This window comes from Staurois parvus, unplaced genomic scaffold (genome assembly GCF_062004578.1).
Source record: "Staurois parvus isolate SC_StPar_1 unplaced genomic scaffold, SC_StPar_1.0 ptg000106l, whole genome shotgun sequence".
Lineage (NCBI taxonomy): Eukaryota > Metazoa > Chordata > Amphibia > Anura > Ranidae > Staurois > Staurois parvus.
Window position 1 is genome coordinate 3,575,539 of NW_028317902.1, and position 20,197 is coordinate 3,595,735.

General features: G+C 42.7%; 1 protein-coding gene across 2 annotated transcripts in view; it reads right to left on the reverse strand.

Moving 5' to 3' along the window:
• Positions 1-20,197, reverse strand: part of LOC149467529 (protein FAM163A-like) — an 81,945-nt gene that overhangs the window by 21,505 nt on the left and 40,243 nt on the right. Inside the window, exon 2 of one of the 2 annotated variants that reach the window (XM_089671494.1) lies at positions 9,897-10,028. The exons of the other annotated variant lie outside the window; for it this stretch is intronic. The gene's annotated coding sequence lies outside the window, so the exon portion shown is untranslated. The remainder of the gene's footprint in view (positions 1-9,896; positions 10,029-20,197) is intronic. 2 annotated transcript variants of the gene reach the window in all.

A 20,197-nucleotide genomic window follows, 5' to 3' on the forward strand; every position in this document is an offset into this window, starting at 1 on the left:
AATAATTTATACTTATAATGGCACTGATAGGTCCACTTTATTGTTACAGCCAAAGTGTTTAACAAAAACAGAGTTGATTTGACATGGGAATTCTATCAGCAAAAAGGATAAAGTTCATAGGTGGGAGCAAAGAACAGATGTTTTGCCATATCTAAACAAATGCGAATAATTGCTTTAGGACATAAATGTCACAATGACATTTCGAAAGTTGAACAAAGAGAAATGTATTGTAAATCTGTACTGAGTTACTCAAATTTGGGACATTGACTGTTTACTGGGAAAAAGAAGAGAACTGATCTGATTGCCCCACTTCCCACAAATCTTTAACCCCTCCTTATATACCCTACATCTTTTTTACAATTCTGTATTAAAAAACAAAATCACTCCCTTAGCAGGATGGTTTCCTTTGTTTTAGTTGACACATAGACATGACAAGGCAATTTGTGGGGACTTTATGATTTAAAAAGCCTTAGATATTACGCCTCTTGAGGGTTAGAGACTGATGTGAATGTTCAACATATATGTAAAGCGCTGCGTAAATTGACTGAGCTATATAAGTACCTGAAATAAATAAATAAATAAAAAGCCCCATTTTCATTTTGACCTGTAACAATCGAATAAAACTTTTTTTAATATATGACTCGTTGACATAGGTCTAAGTCTCCAAGGATTATATTCCAAGATGCACATTTGTCTGCTTCAATCCTTGCTATGCACCACTGACTACCTTGCTTGATTACTCTGTATGAGCTGCGGAAAATAAATGAAGAGTTTAGATTTAAAAAAAAAAAGGCTGCAGGCTATGTTGATACAAGTCACAAGCTCTTAGACGAGTTTCAGGATTTAATCCCATTAATAATACAACAATTGCTGTAGGAATTACTAAGGGCTCCAGAAATGGCAATGTTTAACAGAATTGTCAACCTTTCCCAACACAACTAAAATCTACCTTTCTTAAAGCGGTATTAAACCCAAAACCAAAAATGTATTATATTTCAGCATACCAATCACTAGATGTGGTGGCTGCATCATTTTTTTTTTTTTTTTTTTGCTTTTTTCCCCCCTCTGCTTTCTCCTGGTGATCTGGCCAGTAACACACCTCCTGTATTAGTGAGACACCACTCTGAAGGAATAAGCCAGGGCACAGCAGACAGCAGCATTGTCAGTGGCGGGTATTGGAGTATTAAATGTATTAGCAGATTTGAATACAATAACAAACTGAAGCCAAACTCTACCTCACATTTTGCAATTAGTTACAGCAACAGTTTTTTTTTCCATTTGGGATAAAAGTTTTACATGCATAAATAAAAGCTGATCATTTTAATCTCCCCTGCCAGTGGTAAATGGATGGTCCCATCCAGTGGCGGGACAAGGTAATTCAGTGCCCAGGAAGAAGATGCCAAATTGCCCCCCCACCCCCAAATAAAGAAATAGCAAGTGAGGTGGGGTTAATAACAATACACATAACACGCTGCACCAAGACATGTGTAACATATGAGCTTGATAGCAGTACACGTTTTATGGTTCATGAGTTATGTCTAGAGCAGGGGTGGGCAAACTTTTTGACTTGAGGGCCGCAATGGGTTCATATATTGGACCCGGGGGCCGGACCAAGAGTAGATGAATGATGTGTATGTGTCATCCATAGTAAGTATAGTAATATTCCCCCATAGTAAGCATAGTAATTCATCCCCCATATAGTAATTCATCCCCCATAATAATTCATCCCCCATAATAATTCATCCCCCATATAGTAATTCATCCCCCATAGTAATTCATCCCCCATATAGTAATTCATCCCCCATATAGTAATTCATCCCCCATAGTAATTCATCCCCCATAGTAATTCATCCCCCATATAGTAATTCATCCCCCATAGTAATTCATCCCCATATAGTAATTCATCCCCCATAGCAATTCATCCCCCATATAGTAATTCATCCCCCATATAGTAATTCATCCCCCATAGTAATTCATCCCCCCTATAGTAATTCATCCCCCATAGTAATTCATCCCCCCTATAGTAATTCATCCCCCATATTAATTCATCCCCCATATTAAGTCCCCAAGTCCCCCTTGTGTCAATTCACTTACCTTTTCTCCGCGCGTTCCTCTCGTCGTGTTCCCGCGCCCGTTCCGGTGTAGCATGAAAATCTGTCTCCTATGAGGATCTGTCCCCCTCGACGTATCTGCGCATGTGCCAGTTTCAGGCATTAGCAGCCGATCGGTGATCTCCGGCACATGCGCAGATACGTCGAGGGGGACAGATCCTCATAGGAGACAGATTTTCATGCTACACGGCGGACTGTGAGAGGAGCCTAGCGGGAGCCTAGCTCCGCGGGCTGGATTAAAAGGTCCGCCGGGCCGTATACGGCCCGCGGGCCGTAGTTTGCCCATTGCTGGTCTAGAGCCATGTAGGCTGAAACGCGTCAACTTTTTTGTATCTGTAATTTTAATGCTTTGGTCTTCAGATAAATGTAAGCATCTAAAGAGCATCTATGGCTGCATGCGGATCCTTCCTTCCTTACCTTACTATCGCATACAGTTGAGTAATCTGTGGCTCGTCTTCATTCAAGATATATGGGTAGTAGCACGTTCGTTGTGTGTATTTTAACATGTGTTATTCTGCTGTAAAATATGGGGCTAATGGTGATGTATAAAGTATTGCCCCAGCATCAATTTGAGGAAAAAATGCCAATATTGGTTCTGTTACTGAAAGGAAGAAATGCTCCTGCATCAGCGGTGTCATTAAAAAGAAAGATGCCCCTAGGCCAGAGGTGCCAATGGTAGGATAACATTCCCTTGCATTTGTGGTGTCATTGTAAGGAAAAATGTCCCTGTGTCTAAGTTGTTACTGAAATGAAAAATACAATTGCATCAGTGGTGTCACAGGTAGGAAAAACTGCCCCTATGTCAGTGGTGTCATTGGAAAGAAAAAAAAAGGCCCTGTAAGTGCACTGCAAGTGCAGTTGCTTTAGATCCGAAGGGAAGCTCTGAAATGAGTTGAAGCTCTGCTGATTTCTTTCATCCAATCATGTGCAAACAAAATGCTGTTTTTTAAAATTTTCCTTGAATGTTCCCCTCAGATCTAGAGCCACTGCACTTTCAGTACACTTGCAGTACACAGCCTATTTGCCTTTAGTAAATCAACTCCAATGTATAGAGTGCAAAAGCCAAGGGTAAGTAACATACCAAACAACATATAGAATGCAGCAGTCGAGCCCCCTTGTTATCAGATTCCCCCTTACATCATAAATCCCCATCAGGATTCCTGCTTACATCAGAGTCCCACTTCTTAATCAGTGTCCTCCCCCTTATGTCAGGGTCCCCAGAGCCCCACCAACATCAGGGTCCCCAGAGTCACTCCCCTTACATCAGGGTTCCCATAGTCCCCACTCCACCTTTTCTACAGAATTCCACTTAAAATCACTCCTCCTTATTTTGGGGTCCCCAGAGTCACCCTCCTTATGTCAGAGTGCCCAGAGTCCTCCCCCTTCTGTCAGGGTCCCCGGAGTCCCCTCCCCATAACATTGGGATCCCCAGAGCCCTCCCTCAACATCAGGGTCCTCAGAGTCACTCCTCTTTCATCGGGGTCCCCAGTGTCCCACTTAAATCAGAGTCCTCCCCCTTATGTCAGAGTCCCCAGAGTCTTCCCCCTTCTTTTAGGGTCCCCAGAGTCCCCACTTATGTCATGGTCCCCCCTTAACATCAGGGTCCCCAGAGTCCCCCTAACGTCAGAGTCCCCAGAGTCACCCCCCCTTTCATCAGGGTTCGCATTGTCCCCACTCCACTTTTTCATTAGGTCCCCAGAATCCCACTTAAATCAGAGTCCTCCTCCTTATGTTGGGGTCCCCAGTGTCACCTTCCCTTATGTCAAGGTCCCCAGAGTCCTGCCCCTTCTGTAAAAGTCATCCTCCCCCTTTCACCAGGGTCCCCAGAGTCCTGCCTCTTCTGTAAAAGTTATCTTTCCCCTTTCATCAGGGTCCCCGGAGTCTCCCCCTTACGTCAGGGTCCTCAGAATCCCCTCCCCAAAATATCAGGGTCTCCAGAGTCCCTCCCAACTTCAGGGTCTCCAGAGTCACCTCCAGACCTTCCCCTAACATCAGGTTCCCCATAGCTTCCCCCCCTTACATTAGGATCCCCACAGTTCCCCTGCTTACATTAGGGTCCTCAGAGCTGCCCCCCAACATTAAATCAGGGTCTTTAGAATTCTCTTAGCCTCTTCGCATAAAATTCCACTTTGTTATGTTCTAAGCTCAGCCCACAACTACATGTTAAGCAGACACTGACAGCAGGTCTGGAAGAGGACATTTTTTCCACGTTCTCTGAATACTGGGGAGGTGCAAATGGCTGGGGGTGGTTCCTGGCCCTGCAGCGGTGGCCATTAAAAAAAACAATGATCACTGTTAGATGGAGGTGCTATGGGGGTGCTACAGCATACCCATCCACCCCCATGGTGGCCCCCCGTGCACTTTTGACCAGCAGTGCATCTATGCCTCTGGGAAGAAGGGCAGCCTGCTCTCACTCTCAGAGGTGCCCATGCTGAGAATGAGGTGTCTGTGTTCTCAGAACAACACTGTCCTGCTTTCTCTCCTAACCACATTACACAGCTGCTGGAGGGAAAAGAAAGCAGAATCCTCACATCAGCAGCTATGGCAGCCCTGCACTGTGCTTTATTCTGAATGACAGGAGTAACAGCAGCATCACTCCTGTCATTCAAGTAGAATGCATTGGCTGTCACCCTCTCCACATAGCAACATTGCACCCAGGGCTTTTGCCCCGTATGCCTGCCCCTGGTCTCATCCATGTAAACTGATACATTCTGCTGGAGAGCTTGAACTTCTGAAATACACCTGGCTGAATTACCAGGTGAAAATAGAAGAAAGAAAGCCAAAAAGGAAACTAATGCAGCAATCATATCTAAGAATTGGTAAGCTGCAATATAGTAAAGGTTTGCTTTTAGGTTTATAGTAATAGTGCTTTAATTGTTGTCCAGATTAGAAGATCAAAGATAACTGAGAAAAATATGAAACTCTTATCAAAGACACTTGCAGATTACACCTCGTATATGTTTAGCTGTTAGCTTGGGTTTCTCCATGCAGTAATACTTCTGCCCCTCAATTCTCAGGATTGATCAGTCATATTTTCAATATAAATGTCAAAATGTCACAATTTCTGCCAGGGTATGCAAACTTTTGAGCACAACTGTGTATAGAAGAGTCAGAGTCATCGTAATAGACCAAAATCAAGTTTTTTTATTTCATCAAAAAGACTTAACTCACTCAGTTTGAAGATGACACACAGATGTTCTGTACTTTTTGGTTCTGTGCTTGACTGGAGTGTGTCTGTATGGAGATCTCAACACAAACACAGACCACACCTCAACAGGCCCCTCTGCCGTTCAGACCATCAACTGTTTTCTATACCTAAAAAACCTACCTATATCTCCCCTACTCTGAGTATACACCCCACTGATGTCCCCTTCGAAGGCCTAGGAGGCCGTGAGAGTGACGAAGGTTACCCTGCATGCAGACAGGAATAATTTCCTGTAAATGATCCTACTTTTATACTGTTGCATGGCCTGCATTAGCATCCTTGTTGATCAGCGAGGCTGTTCACTTTTAGGCTAAGCGGTAGAAAGGCTTAGGAGGCAGGAAGGGGAGGGGCCAAACTTGACCTTTTCAAGAAAAGTCATGATTTGCAGATATTTATAGCCGTATGTATCTGTGGATGTACTGATTGTTTCTACATGTGGTTTTCACTGATGGAGGCCTGTGCGCGGTGCTGTCATAGGCCAAGTCTGCGTTTGCAATAGGTTTACTTTAAGAGCAAATGAAGTGATTATGAGAGATTTTTGTACTTGGTGTAACGCTCTTACCCACAGCGGGCAATCTATGACATCCCAGATGCAGCTTCCTTGACTGTATAATGTAATGATGTTCTCTGTGTGACATCCAGGATTTTGGTTACTTGTATCGATATCGTGTGATGTTGGCCAAATAAGCACGGAACATTTTTTTATGTCAGTTATCAAGGTGCCTTAGGCTTACAATACACGTTACAATCTGACCGCACAATCGCTCTACAATCAACCTTAGATAATGTAATACAAGCACCTACCTAACCTATCCCATAATATGTATGGAATCGGACAGGCTTTTACACTACATACTAGATACTAGTAGATGATTCCACTACTGCAGGCTTAGTGTCTGAAGTGTAAAAATGCAATACATTTTGCTGTTTATTAAAGAAATTTGAAGCACTACTTACCTCTAAGGGCTCCTTCACCCAGGTGGCTGCGCCGTAGTTTTATAACACCCCCCCCTACGGCTGCCATCCTGAAGGGAAGCCTATCCTGCCCTCAGCTGATAATGGAATCTTCTACTCTTCCAACCAGTCCATCCCCCACAGTTACTACCTTTTGTACCACTAGCCCCTCCCTCTTAGATTGTAAGCTCCAAGGAGCATGGCCCTCCTAAGCCTCTTGTATTGAACTGTATTGTTGGTGTATTATCTCCCATTATATCAGTGGTTCTCAGCCTTCCTAATGCTGTGACCCTTTAATACAGTTCCTCATGTTGTGGTGACCCCCAACCATAAAATTATTTACCCAGTAATTATAATTCATGAGTGTCGTTTTACCTCCAATACTGCTGCTTTCAAGACAGTAGCTGCTTTTACCAGAGTAGCTGCTTTCAACACAGCAGCTGCTTTCTACACAGTAGCTGCTCTTTACACATTGGAAATATGTGTTTTCTGATGGTCTTAGGGGACCCCTGTGAAAGGGTCGTTCGACCCCCAAAGGGATCGCGACCCACAGGTTGAGAACCACTACATTATATTGCAAAGCGCTGAGCAAACTGTTGGCGCTATATAAATCCTGTATAATAATAATAATTTTGGGAACAAACATATTCCTTATACTGTATATACTTACAACACTGTAAGGGCTTCTCCCACCTTTTCTTTCATTGTTTTGTTTGAAAGACACCCTGGATTATTCTGTGGGTCCTCTCCTTGCCTTAACAGCTTCACCCTTGGGACCCCAAGGACCACCACCACACAAATACTATATTATATAGGTGCGTCATTGACACCAGAGCATTAGTGGGAGTGTAGACAAACATCCAGATGACTTTAAAATGCACTGCAGCTCGTGGGGTCATGCAAACCAACTAAAGACATAAGTAGACCCAGGGCAGAGTTCACTCAAGTGGGTTTTTTCGACTCACACTTTCTAATAATTTCTGTATTGAATGTTATTATTGATTTACAGTATATTCATGAGAAAGTCTAGACTGATTAAAGGTAGATATAGTTGATATCTTTTATTTTCTGTGACTAAGGACACGGTGAAGTACTAAAACTAAAAACCTCTGTCTTTAAAATTTGTGGTCTTCCAGAGCACCAGGGGGTAACATATGGACTACATAGGAAGTTACATAGCACAGGCTTTATATAACACACTCCCAGAGAAGAACTCTCTGGATTCGGATGGCAGTGGATTAAAGAGAACTGCCAGTAGGATGAATTTAGTGAACTTAGATTCAGTATTTGATGAATACCACACGTAGTTTACAAACTGGTTTCATCTGCAGCTGGATTTATCCTTGACAATTTCCATCACTATAACAATCCACCCCTGTGTGATTGGTTAGTTACCAACACTTCCTATACAATTAGGTCATAAGGTGCATCGTCTAAGGAACTAAAGGTAACTTTTATTGTATGATTTCATGTTTACAAAGGAGTGACATATGCTTATATAATAAAACAAGATGCTTGTATCCACCCATTAAACTCTATCAGATATGTAATAGGCCGTCACCTTTCTTTAATTATAGGCTAGGGCTCTATGGAGTTTGCTTTGTTCTCTTGTAGTTAAAGTGGTTGTAAACTCTTACATATACCCAATAAAGTGACTAACCTCGGGTAATACACAGAGATGCACACACCCTCCTACATAAAGTTGTGCCTGTTTATCTGCTGCCAGCTCTTCTCTACAGCCTTATAAAACACACAAATCAAAGGCTTTTTCTCTGCTCCAGAAGGCTGAGGGCAGGGATCATATGATGCACATCATAGAGCACAGAGCTAAATATAATCTAAGACACATGTGTCAAACACAAGGCCTGTGAGCTGATTCTGGCCCACCAGACCGTGTCATGTGGCCCTCACACCTCTCCTGCAGCTGTGGCACCCCCTCATTTCTGCCCCCACTTTGCCTAGTGGTCTGATTATGTCCATATTTCTGTGCTCAAAGCGGTACATTTTTTTGCATGGAAATATGTATTTTTTTATTGTAGGCCTGTAATTTTTAGGAATAACTCACTGAAATCTGTCCGAACAAGAGTCTAGTAAACATCCCAGGTAGGATAAAATTTGAAACACGAAATCATAAATTATAATTTAATAAATAATCATAAAAAATAATAACATAATAATAAATTTAATTCAATAATATAACCAAACCAAAAACACTGAAATTTGAAATATAGCGCCAAGTTCGCACATCACTGAGCAAAGTCGCAAAATCGTTTTCAGTGTCTGATGACGAATTTCCCCACGAATCATTATCACTCAATTCTGCAAGTGGTTCTGATTTACTATCACTGTTCTCTAGCTGATCTAAAACCGCTTTTGACCTAAAGGGATGCTTTTTGGACACCATGGACGTTTCTCAGTTTCCAGGCAGAAAGAACAGTAAAAATGCAGGCAGGGCACAGGACAAAGCACTCGGGACAAAATGTATGTGAAATGGTTTGATACAGTAATGTTTTACTATGTGATTTTAGTGAATTTAGTGAATGTCACTTTTTGTCATTTTCAAATTTCCCGCCTTTCCGTCCCCCATACGTCCCGACGCTCGCAGGGGACGGAACCCAGATGACAGATGCCGGCATCCACCGGAGGACATTGCCAGGGACACTGCAGGAGGGACATCACGGGAGCGCAGGACAAGGTAAGTGAAGAACAGATCCCGGAGCCGCGCCGCATGGTAAGCCCGAGTGTAGCTCGGGGGTTACCGCTTGTGGTACTGAAACTTTACCTCGAGCTACACTCGGGAATACTGCCAGGGGGGTTAACGCGGCTAACCGCATTTATAGGCATTTGCAAATTTTTTTAACTCTTCCATTTCCAGATGCTGTCCAGAGACTTTTTTCATCATGAAAAATGCATGCAAAGCGTATTCCTGGTACTCAAATGGACCTGGTACACCATACTTTGAGGTTTTGCATGAAATAAAATATGTTAGACACTGCTGCAATAATTTCTGCACAGAAATGAGCTGGAACACATCCAAACACCACAAAAAAAAAAAAAGACAGCTAATCTCAACAAATACTGCTCTCTCTGCTTCTGCTCTCTCTGTTTCTCTCAAAGTGTCTGAAATAGTAATTTTTTTTACTGTTTTTCAGTGCATTCTTGGCATTTTGGAAGGTCTCCTGGGGTTATCTTAAAAAAACGCTTCTAAACGCAAACGCTCATAAACGCGGCTAAACAGACATTTTTTAATTTACGTTTTCCAGCAGTCAGTCTCCATCAGAAGTGTCCCGTGTACATGGGGCCTTAAGCTGGGTCCACTTTGATTGCCTCTCCCTTGTGCTCTTTATCTGATTATAAAGGAACTGGACAGCCTGTCACTTGTGTTGTAGATGGGAAGAAATAATGATATGGGACAGCGGCTAAAACCAACTGCCACTTAAAGGCCGTGTTTTCATTGTTACTACTCACTTTCAGTTTATTTTCCCCAGTCATGGTTGTATGAGCTCAGCAAAGAACAGCGAGAGCTCTTTATACTGGCCTTAAATATGTTAGTGCCATAAACAGTGTGTAATTCTATTGTGCTCTAATAATGATACATGATAGCTGTTCGCAGAAGTGAGTCATACCACAAGTACTGTAGGTCAAGGTAGTGCAGAAGCCTGGAAACCAGAAGGGTAAGATAGAGAAGCAGTGCTGTCAGTCTGCCTTAGGTCACACAAACCGCAAATGAATTCAACCAGATATCCGGCCGTTTTATTCTGCAAAGACACAAGACAGGAGACAGGTGTTGGCAGAATGTAATACCAGACATGCAGCATATATAATTATAAATACCTGGATTTATATAAGCATGCATAGAGGAAATGGACACCTAAGATTGAATATAGAAAGGAGGATTCATCAAGCAAGGGGCTGATGGTATTTGGTGCGTAGCTAAGTCTTCATGCACACAGCTGCAAATGGCATACAATATGGTTGTATTTTCTCTGCCAGGGTGTCAGGTGCAACAAACAGCCTGTACAAATCAATAGCAGGTGGCGGCTGTATGCATATGAACACAGATATATGTGAAAACGAGTGTTTACTTACGTATGGAGTCATATGCAGCTCCCCGAATGCAGGCAGTCTACACTGGTAAAGTGAATATAGACCTGTACACATGTAGCCTATTGAATTCATGTATATTTGAATACAGGGCTTATTTTCTCAGACAATAGGTGTAGGAACTCAATCAGGCCCCCCTCCCCCCATTGTTAGGGGGAGGGGAACTAACCAAATCAAATTATGGGTGTGGTCAAATTGCAGTGTGAAGGTCCTAAAGAAGCATTGTTAAACACCAAGAGTGCTTTATGTACACAGTGCAGAGTTCAGGAGTGTGCTATGTATAGAGTGCAGAGTTCAGGAGAGCGCAACATACAGAGTGCAAAGTTCAGGAGTATGCTATGTATAGAGTGCAGAGTTCAGGAGAGCGCAACATACAGAGTGCAAAGTTCAGGAGTACACTATGTGCAGAGTGCAGAGTTCAGGAGAGCGCAACATACATAGTGCAAAGTTCAGGAGTATGCTATGTGCAGAGTGCAGAGTTCAGGAGAGCGCAACATACATAGTGCAAAGTTCAGGAGTATGCTATGTGCAGAGTGCAGAGTTCAGGAGAGCGCAACATACATAGTGCAAAGTTCAGGAGTACGCTATGTGCAGAGTGCAGAGTTCAGGAGAGCACAACATACAGAGAGCAAAGTTCAGGAGTACGCTATGTACAGGAGTGTGCTATGTACAGAGTGCAGAGTTCAGTAGTACGCTATATATAGAGTGCAGATTACAGGAGTGTGCTATGTACAGAGTGCAGAGTTCAGGAGTATGATATGTATAGAGTGCAGAGTTCAGAAATGTGTTATGTACTGAGTACAGGAGTACGCTATATATAGAGTGCAGAGTTCAGGAGTGTGCTATGTATAGAGTGCAGAGTTCAGGAGTACACTATGTATAGAGTGCAGAGTTCAGGAGTGCCCTATGTATAGAGTGCAGAGTACAGGAGTGTGCTATGTTCAGTGTGCAGAGTTCAGGAGTATGCTATGTATAGAGTGCAGAGTTCAGGAGTATGCCAGTGGCGGGACAATAGCAGTCACTGCACCGACAGAAGCTGCAAGGTTCTGAAACGTCTCCCTGTGATGTTTACACACCCCGGAGATCTTCGATCTCTTCCATGTTGACCAGATAGATATCCATCTCCCAAAGGTTGCCTACATCTGGATTACACCCACTCCTCCAAGATCAGAAGTAACCTGATGTAAACGGACATCAGCATCTGTTTACATCTGGCCTCCCATAGAGCTATCACGGGTCTGCCTGTGTCCACCGTACACAAACTGAAAAGGGATCAATTGTCCTGATGATTGTCATGGTCCCAAAATGTTACATAGCTTATTATGACCAAGTAAAACTGCATATCTCAAACTACATATTGGTGTTCAGATGACATCCTTACTCACCATTTTGGATACATCACGCCAGGGGTGACTTCCTAGCAGAACTGAATAAGAACTTGAAGTGTAACTAAAGGCAACGCTTTATTTTTATGGTTAAAACTCCTATCAGTTTTTTTTACATCTGGGAAATTTCTCTTCACTTCCTGTCCCACTTTTAGCTACAAAGTATATACAGCAATTCAACTTTGTGTGAACCAAATGCCTTTGAAAACCCAGATATTACATTGTAAAAGTAGCAGTGACATCCTCACGGTGCTGTACAAAACCTGTGCTTAGAGTGGCCCAGCAAGCTCCACCAACTACAGGCTGCCTGCACAAAAAATACAGGAAGGGGCGGAGATAAGACCAGACACCCTGCACAGGTAGAGAGAGCAGCAGTGACTGGTCTTTATTACAGGAAGCTCTTGCACAGAGGCAAAGTTTCATGCTGGATTACGGGACAGATCTGAAAGAAATACACAAAACACACCAAGATCCAGGTCAGTGATATCACATTCTCCACCTCATCCATTGCCTTTTGTATATAGACAATATTTGCTTATCTTGAAGTTCAGCATTGACATTCAAGCACTTGAACTGAAAAATATATCTAAAAGCGGAGCTCCACCCAGAAGGGGAAGTTCCACTTTAAGGACTGGTCCCCCGCTATCGGTTTGGCACCTTTGGGGACCAAGGGGGGAGCGTCCTGTCCCACTGTTATAACATGAAAGTGTGATGCCACAACCCTTTATTTTGTAAGGTAGCCACATATGCCATCAGTCTTCCAAGAAAAGCACAGCAACAAGGCATGTTATCAGCATAAAATCTTCTTTATTTACTTCAAATCCATCCAGGTAAGGGGAACAATGCACAGACATGGACACGTTTCAACCCGGGTGGGCTTTAGTCCCATAGCTAAAACAGGACATGATAGAAATCTGTGTCACCAGAACTGGTGTCCCCATTAGAAGATTTCCCCTCTATTAATGTTCTGATGTCAACACAAAATTTGTGATTTTCACTTACCTTCACTTTTAATGACAACAGTAAACATGATAAATCTTGAGTATCAGTCTCCCTATTATAGATACAGACAGCAACAAAAGCTGACAAGTGTTCTAATCCTTCTCTACTTTATCAAAAAGTAAAAAAATAAAAAACTTTGCCTTACACTTTAATGCCTCAGACTCTGGCCCTCGAAATCTAATGACCAAAGTCAACAAACTTACTGCTCAGGGTTCTGACTAACCCTAGGTTCACACCCAAGCGTTTTCTGCAGTGTTTTGCAGAAACGCAGTACAGTCCATTTACATTATTTCCTATGGGACATGTTCACATCTGCGCGTTTCCACCTGGTGTGTTGTTTGGAAAGGGTCTGCGACTTTTTTGAATGCAAAAAGTTGCATTTTTGGTTTTGTAGTCTTCAATGGATATGCTGCAGAAAAGCATGTATTGCGTTTTTGATGCATTTTTGCCATGTTTTTGATGCGTTTGAATTTTAAATCTGCCTAGCAACAAGAAAAATAAAAAGACTAAAAAAGAAAAGCAAAACACATAAAAAATGCGGCAAAAATGCATAAAAAACACAGGTGCAAAACACAAACACAATGCGAAGAGGTTAAAGTAGTTTATCACCCTTGTGTTGGAAATATTTTGATCTAGCTACTGTGGTCTAGTAACCAAAGCAGATGAGTGCTCACTGACCACTAATGTTGCAGTGGTTGTTGTCCTTAACCCCTAGATGCCGTGCGCACACAAATATGCGGCCTCTCGGCGACTGGGCCTTGACGCCAAGCGGACGCATATTTGCGTACCATTTGAAAATATATATGTGCTGAGAGCGCACGCCCTGTGCGCTCCCAGCACATATATCCGTGACTCATGGAAAGGTCCCGATCTCTCCTTGCAATCGTGACCTTTTCTGATCATGTGACCACCGTGACAGCGAATCATGGGGGTCACATGACCCTAAAACCCCGCCCCGCCTTCCGGCTTCTGAAACTCTTAAAGGGCTGGGAGGTGCCGGCATAAAGGGGTTAAAGGAGAATTCCAGGTATGGCATTTCTAACATAGTTACAATAGATTGGACCAATGTAATTATGCATATAGCTCGTGTATTGAATCGTATTGTTACTGTACTGTCTCATGTACTGTCTCCCATTATAATGTACAGCGCTGAGCAAACTGTTGGTGCTATATAAATACTGTATAATAATAATAACAACAATAATAATATAGCATAACTGTGGGAACCCTTTAGAATGTGGAAATCACTGTGGTAGATACTGCTACTTCTGTGATCTCCACTAGCTTCCAGGTCCTGTGCTGAGTGGCTTCTGAGCTGCATTGTGAACACAAGAGGTCGGCCACTCATGATGATTACCATTCAGGGAATGCTTTGCATTTTCTCAATGAATGAAAAGCATTCTCTTAGGGGACAAGGTGGAGAAATGGGGGCAGTGATATCACATCCTCCATCACGTCCATCCAGAGAATGCTTTGCATTCTTTGAGAAAAAGCAAAACATTCTCTGAATGGATGTGATGGAGATTGGCCAACCTCCTGCATTCAGAATGCTACAGGGCAGCCACTTGGTGTGGAACTTGGAAGCTGGTGGAGATCACTGTATTAGCTATGTCTATCACAGTGATTTCCAGCTTCTAGAGGTATCCTATAGGTATGGTATATGCATAGTTACATTGGTCCAAGCTGGACTAATGTAACTACAGTATGTATAAAGTACCATACCGGATTCTTCTGTAAAAATTCACCTAGCTCTGAGAAAAAGGTAACCATTTCTTGCAAAACTATCTTTTTCCACCAAGAGGGCAACAAAATCCAAACATGAATATGTGAAGATAATCCATGGTATACTGAGCTACTGCATACCACATTTTCAGCATCAGCTCTAATACAAAAACTGTAGACTAATATTGCACAAAACAATCAGATGGCATCACAAAAACTTCAAATGTTTCTCTTGGATGGTCATTTAAAAAAAAAGAAATATTTATTAACATTATAAGGAACCTAGGGTTTACTTTACTGCCAAATACAAAATATAGGTATAAGTAAGTAGACCGTACTACACAGTAACATATTCATTACTGAGTTTGTATGTTGCCTTGCCTGTAGTTTTACTTTAATTCTTCATTTATGGTTCCTTCGTCTCATATTAACCACATTTCTTATATTAGTCCGCTCAGTATACAGTTTTTGGTTAATCATTCATGACCACATAAAATATTAATATTGCTAGTTATCTCACTCGCCAATAAAAAAAAAATTTGCTTCTTGGTTTTCAAGCAAATGCATTTTTTATGCATTGACCTAGTAAGGAAATCCACTATACCCAAGAAAAAGGTTTGTATTAAGGATACACTGCAGTCAAACATGAACATTTAAGCTCATTTAGGGGACACAGCCTATATGTTGAGTGGCTCTAGTTTTAATCCTGGCACTTAGCTGAATGTACCTATATTCCTATCCTAATTTTCTGAATAGCCCTCAATCTGAGGCTTTGAAAATGCAAGCCATGTGTTCACTGGCCTAATTCTATAGCTCTCATTCAGCAAGGTTATGCAGCAAAGAGACACATGACTGGGGCCTACAGAACTACCGAGAAGGACTGGGATAGACTGGGGATTCTGGGTGCAATATATTATATACATTTTGAATAATTTAAAGAAGAATTCCAGGCATGGTTCTGTATATTTTTACATAGTTACATTGGTCCAGCTTGTTCTCCAAACTGCGGCCCTGGGGCTGAATGTTGCCCTTTGCATACCTTTATCTGGCCCTTGGGGCACTATTGCTCCCACTGATACATTATACTATTTCTCCTATTGACACCAACAATGGGACACTATTTCTTTCTGATACCAATGATAGGGCACTATTCCTTCGACTGATACAAGGTACTATTCCTCCCACTGACACCAATGATGGAGCACTATTCCTTCCACTGATAACAATTATAGGGAACTATTCCGCCCTCTGATGCCAATGATGGGGAACTATTCCTTCCACTGATATTAATGATGGGGCACTATTCCTCCCACTGACACCAATGATGGGACACTATTCCTCCAACTCACATGAATGGTGAGGCACTATTCTTCCCACTGACACCAATGATGGGACACTATTTCTCCCATTGATGCCAATGATGAGGCACTATTCCTTCTACTGACATAATTGATGGGGCACTATTCCTCCCACTGACACCAATGATGGAACACTATTCCTTCCACTAACACCAATGATGGGCCACTTATATTTCCTCCAATACCAAAGATGGTACATTGTTTTCTCCCACTGACATTGGGACATTTTCTACTCCCACTGGCCACAGTCTGGTCCCCATCTGGGGCTACTCCAGCGCTTCCCACGTGCTTCCATGATTGCACATGCTGAGCAACTGGTCTTATGCTTTCTGAACACAGGAGGACAGCCACTCAGCACACATCCCAAGCTAAAGATACTTTGCATTTTCTGAATGAATGCAAAGAGTTCTCTAATTGGATGAGATGGAGAGGTGGCAGTAATGTCATGCTCTCCTTCATCCCCCAAGGCCCCGTTTACACCTGAGAGTTTTGTAGCTTGTAGCTCAAACATCCTCAGCAAGCAAAAACACATTGTATTCAATGGCCCTTGTTCACATCTGAGTGTCCTGTTGCTTGTAGCTAAATTCCTACCACTCCAAAAAGTACATGAGCTAATTTTCAGGCAGAATTGAGCATTTTCTGGCCCCATAGACTGCCTGAAAATGCTTAATTTGAGCGTTTTTTTCCCAGGCATTTGTTTCAGCCTATATTAACTGATCTCCTGCCCCCTAGTGATTTCCATTGACTAAAACACATATTGAATCCTCTAGAGCAGTGGTGGGCAACCTTTTTTTTCAACTGAGCCAAATCTCGCCAAAACCACGATTGAAATTTATTTTGAGAGCCACATTTTTAAAACTGAAAATACATCCCCCATATAGTAATTCATCCCCCATAGTAATTCATCCCCCATATAGTAATTCATCCCCCATAGTAATTCATCCCCCATATAGTAATTCATTCCTCATATAGTAATTCATCCCCCATATAGTAATTCATCCCCCATAGTAATTCATCCCCCATAGCAATTCATCCCCCATATAGTAATACATCCCCCATATAGTAATTCATCCCCCATATAGTAATTCATCCACCATATAGTAATTCATCCCCCATAGTAATGCATCCCCCATATAGTAATTCATTCCCCATATAGTAATTCATCCCCCATATAGTAATTCATCCCCCATAGTAATTCATCCCCCATATAGTAATTCATCCCCCATAGTAATTCATCCCCCATATAGTAATTCATCCCCCCTATAGTAATTCATCCCCCCTATAGTAATTCATCCCCCATATAGTAATTCATCCCCCATAGTAATTCATCCCCCATATAGTAATTCATCCCCCATATAGTAATTCATCCCCCATAGTAATTCATCCCCCATATAGTAATTCATCCCCCATATAGTAATTCATCCCCCATAGTAATTCATCCCCCATATAGTAATTCATCCCCCATATAGTAATTCATCCCCCATAGTAATTCATCCCCCATATAGTAATTCATCCCCCATAGTAATTCATCCCCCATATAGTAATTCATCCCCCCTATAGTAATTCATCCCCCATATAGTAATTCATCCCCCCTATAGTAATTCATCCCCCATAGTAATTAATCCCCCATATAGTAATTCATCCCCCATATAGTAATTCATTCCCCATAGTAATTCATCCCCCCTATAGTAATTCATTCCCCATATTAATTCATCCCCCATATTAATTCATCCCCCATATAGTAATTCATCCTCCATATAGTAATTCATCCCCCATATAGTAATTCATTCCCCATAGTAATTCATCCCCCCTATAGTAATTCATTCCCCATATTAATTCATCCCCCATATAGTATTTCATCCCCCACAGTACTATTCCCCCCCAAGTAGTAAGCCAAGTCCCCCCTGTGTCAATTCACTTACCTTTGCTCCGCGCGTTCTTCTCGCCGTGTTCCCGCGCCGTTCTGGTCTTCAGGGCGGACTGTGAGAGGAGAGGAGTTCGTCACGGTGCCCCGCCTACATCCTGACAGCTGCAGAGTCCTGACTTTTGGGGTGGCCGCCCGAGAGGAGGGAGGGGAGCGGGCGCCCGGTACACAGAAGAGCCGCATTTAAGTTTGTAAAGAGCCGCATGTGGCTCGCGAGCCGCGGCTTGCCGACCACTGCTCTAGAGCATATTTCCAGCCACTGGTACCCTGGCTGCCTGGTAGTGGGAACAAACTCCTAAAGGTTAAGTGACTTCTTGGTGCTCACTTAGTAGATAGAGGCCCTGGCTCCATCCTATTGTTTATGTGTGGCCACTGGCACCCTGCTCCTGACAACACACTGCACGTAGAAGGAATATACTTACCAACTGTTCTGGATTTGCTGGAACAGTCTCCTTTTTTATTCAGCTGTCTCTCAAAGGCTGTGTCTGGGGCTCTAAAATCTGTTTGTCACCTCTGCCCAGAAGCCCTGCCCCTGTTACATGTGATCACTCATTTGTATGCAAATCACATAGTTTTTCATTCATATGCAAGCTATTCAGCACATTGTTCAGTCTCTGCTTGTGCATGGGGGGAAATGGAGCACTGCCTTCTTAGGGGGTGAACTGGGGTACTGAACTGGTGCTGGAGCAGTGCTGAGAAGAGGAGGCTGTTCATCCCCACAGATAACTGGGCACTGGGGGCCCACTGTTGGGGGAAGCAAAGAGGAGTGAGGATTTTAGAATGGGGAGAAGTCTATTGCTCCGCTTTCATACACCAAATCTGGGGCATATTTTATCCCACTGACTAGCAGTAAAGGGAAACAACATTAGTGACCATTGTACTCTGTGCAAAGTGCTGTATCTTGCATAGTCCTGACCCATGCACTGCATTCACTTATACATTATATTGCTGATCTCTGAACCGCATACACTATGTTATACAGTATACTCCTGACCTCTGCATTGTATACTCTATGTTGTACAGTATGCTCCTGACCCCTGCACTGTATATCCTATATTGTACAGTATACCCCTGACCCCTGCACTGCATTGTAAATTAGAATACTGGCCCTGCACTGTATAAGCAATGTTGTACGTTATATTAAGCTGGGTGACACTGTCCTAACTAGTTTTCTTCCACAAGATTTTTGCCACCTACAAACACCTTCAACCTATCAGTAGCTTGAACAGGTGTCACAGTACTCGGCAGAAAGGTCATTGTCAAATTATCTAAAAAATCATGTGGAATAAACAGGGCTTTTTTCTCAGAATAGGTGCAGGAATTCCCCCTTCTGAGTCACTTCTTGTCTCCACTCCTACTCACCTCCGAGCACTGTCCCTTGGTTCCACCCCTTGTCCACCTCCCAATACCACCCCTTTTAGAGGATACAGAACCAACAATCATTTTGTGGTGCCAAGTAATTTGTATGGAATTTATTAACGATAACAAGAAAAGCAGTAAAGTAGATTCCCCGCAACCAGCAGCAATACATCCCTCCTCCCAAGAACAATGGATCCCTGCAACAAAATACCACCCCAATGACAATAGACCCCCAGCAGTAACATCAGATCTTCCAGCGGCCAGAAACAATAGACCATCACTCAACAACAGATCCCTTCCAGCAACAATCGACCCCACCAGCAACAATAGATCCTCCCTCAACATTAAATCTCTTCCTGGACAGTCTGAGGTGCAACCTGGCAGCGTCGGATGAATTGAAACATGATATCCCAGAGGTGTTCTATTGGATTTAGGTAAGGTGAGCATGGGGGACATTCAATTCCTTCATCCTCCAGGAACTGCCTGCATTCTCTCACCACATGAGGCCGGGCATTGTTGTGCACCAGGAGGAACCCAGGACCCACTGCACCAGCGTAGGGTCTGACAATGGGTCCAAAGACTGCATCCTGATACCTAATGGCAGTCATGGTGCCATCTGCAAGAATCGATAAATAATTGGAATATTGTGGTGCCTATGTGACTGAGTGTCCAAACAATACATTTCTGCCCGCAATATGCCGGCGACAGCGGTTGACAGCTGCTCCTAAAAAGTGAAATACACTCTGCATCAAAAAAATAAGAGCAAGTCAACTCTCAACATCATCTAACAAATATTAGTCCTATACCAAATACAATGATATGAGACTCTCAACAATATCTAAAAAATAATATTCATCTAACAAACGATATTTCTATATCAAACGTAATAAATGGTGAACAAAATATATATAGTGACAGTCCCATGAAGATGTAATTCCGTAGACCAAAAAATGTGCGCTTTCACCATGTGCAGAGAATAAATGAGTTTCTCACTCACCAGAAACAATTGACCCTGATTGAGGTGGTCAGGTACCGCTTTGTTATAATAAGTATTGAAGACCAGCAGCAGGCTC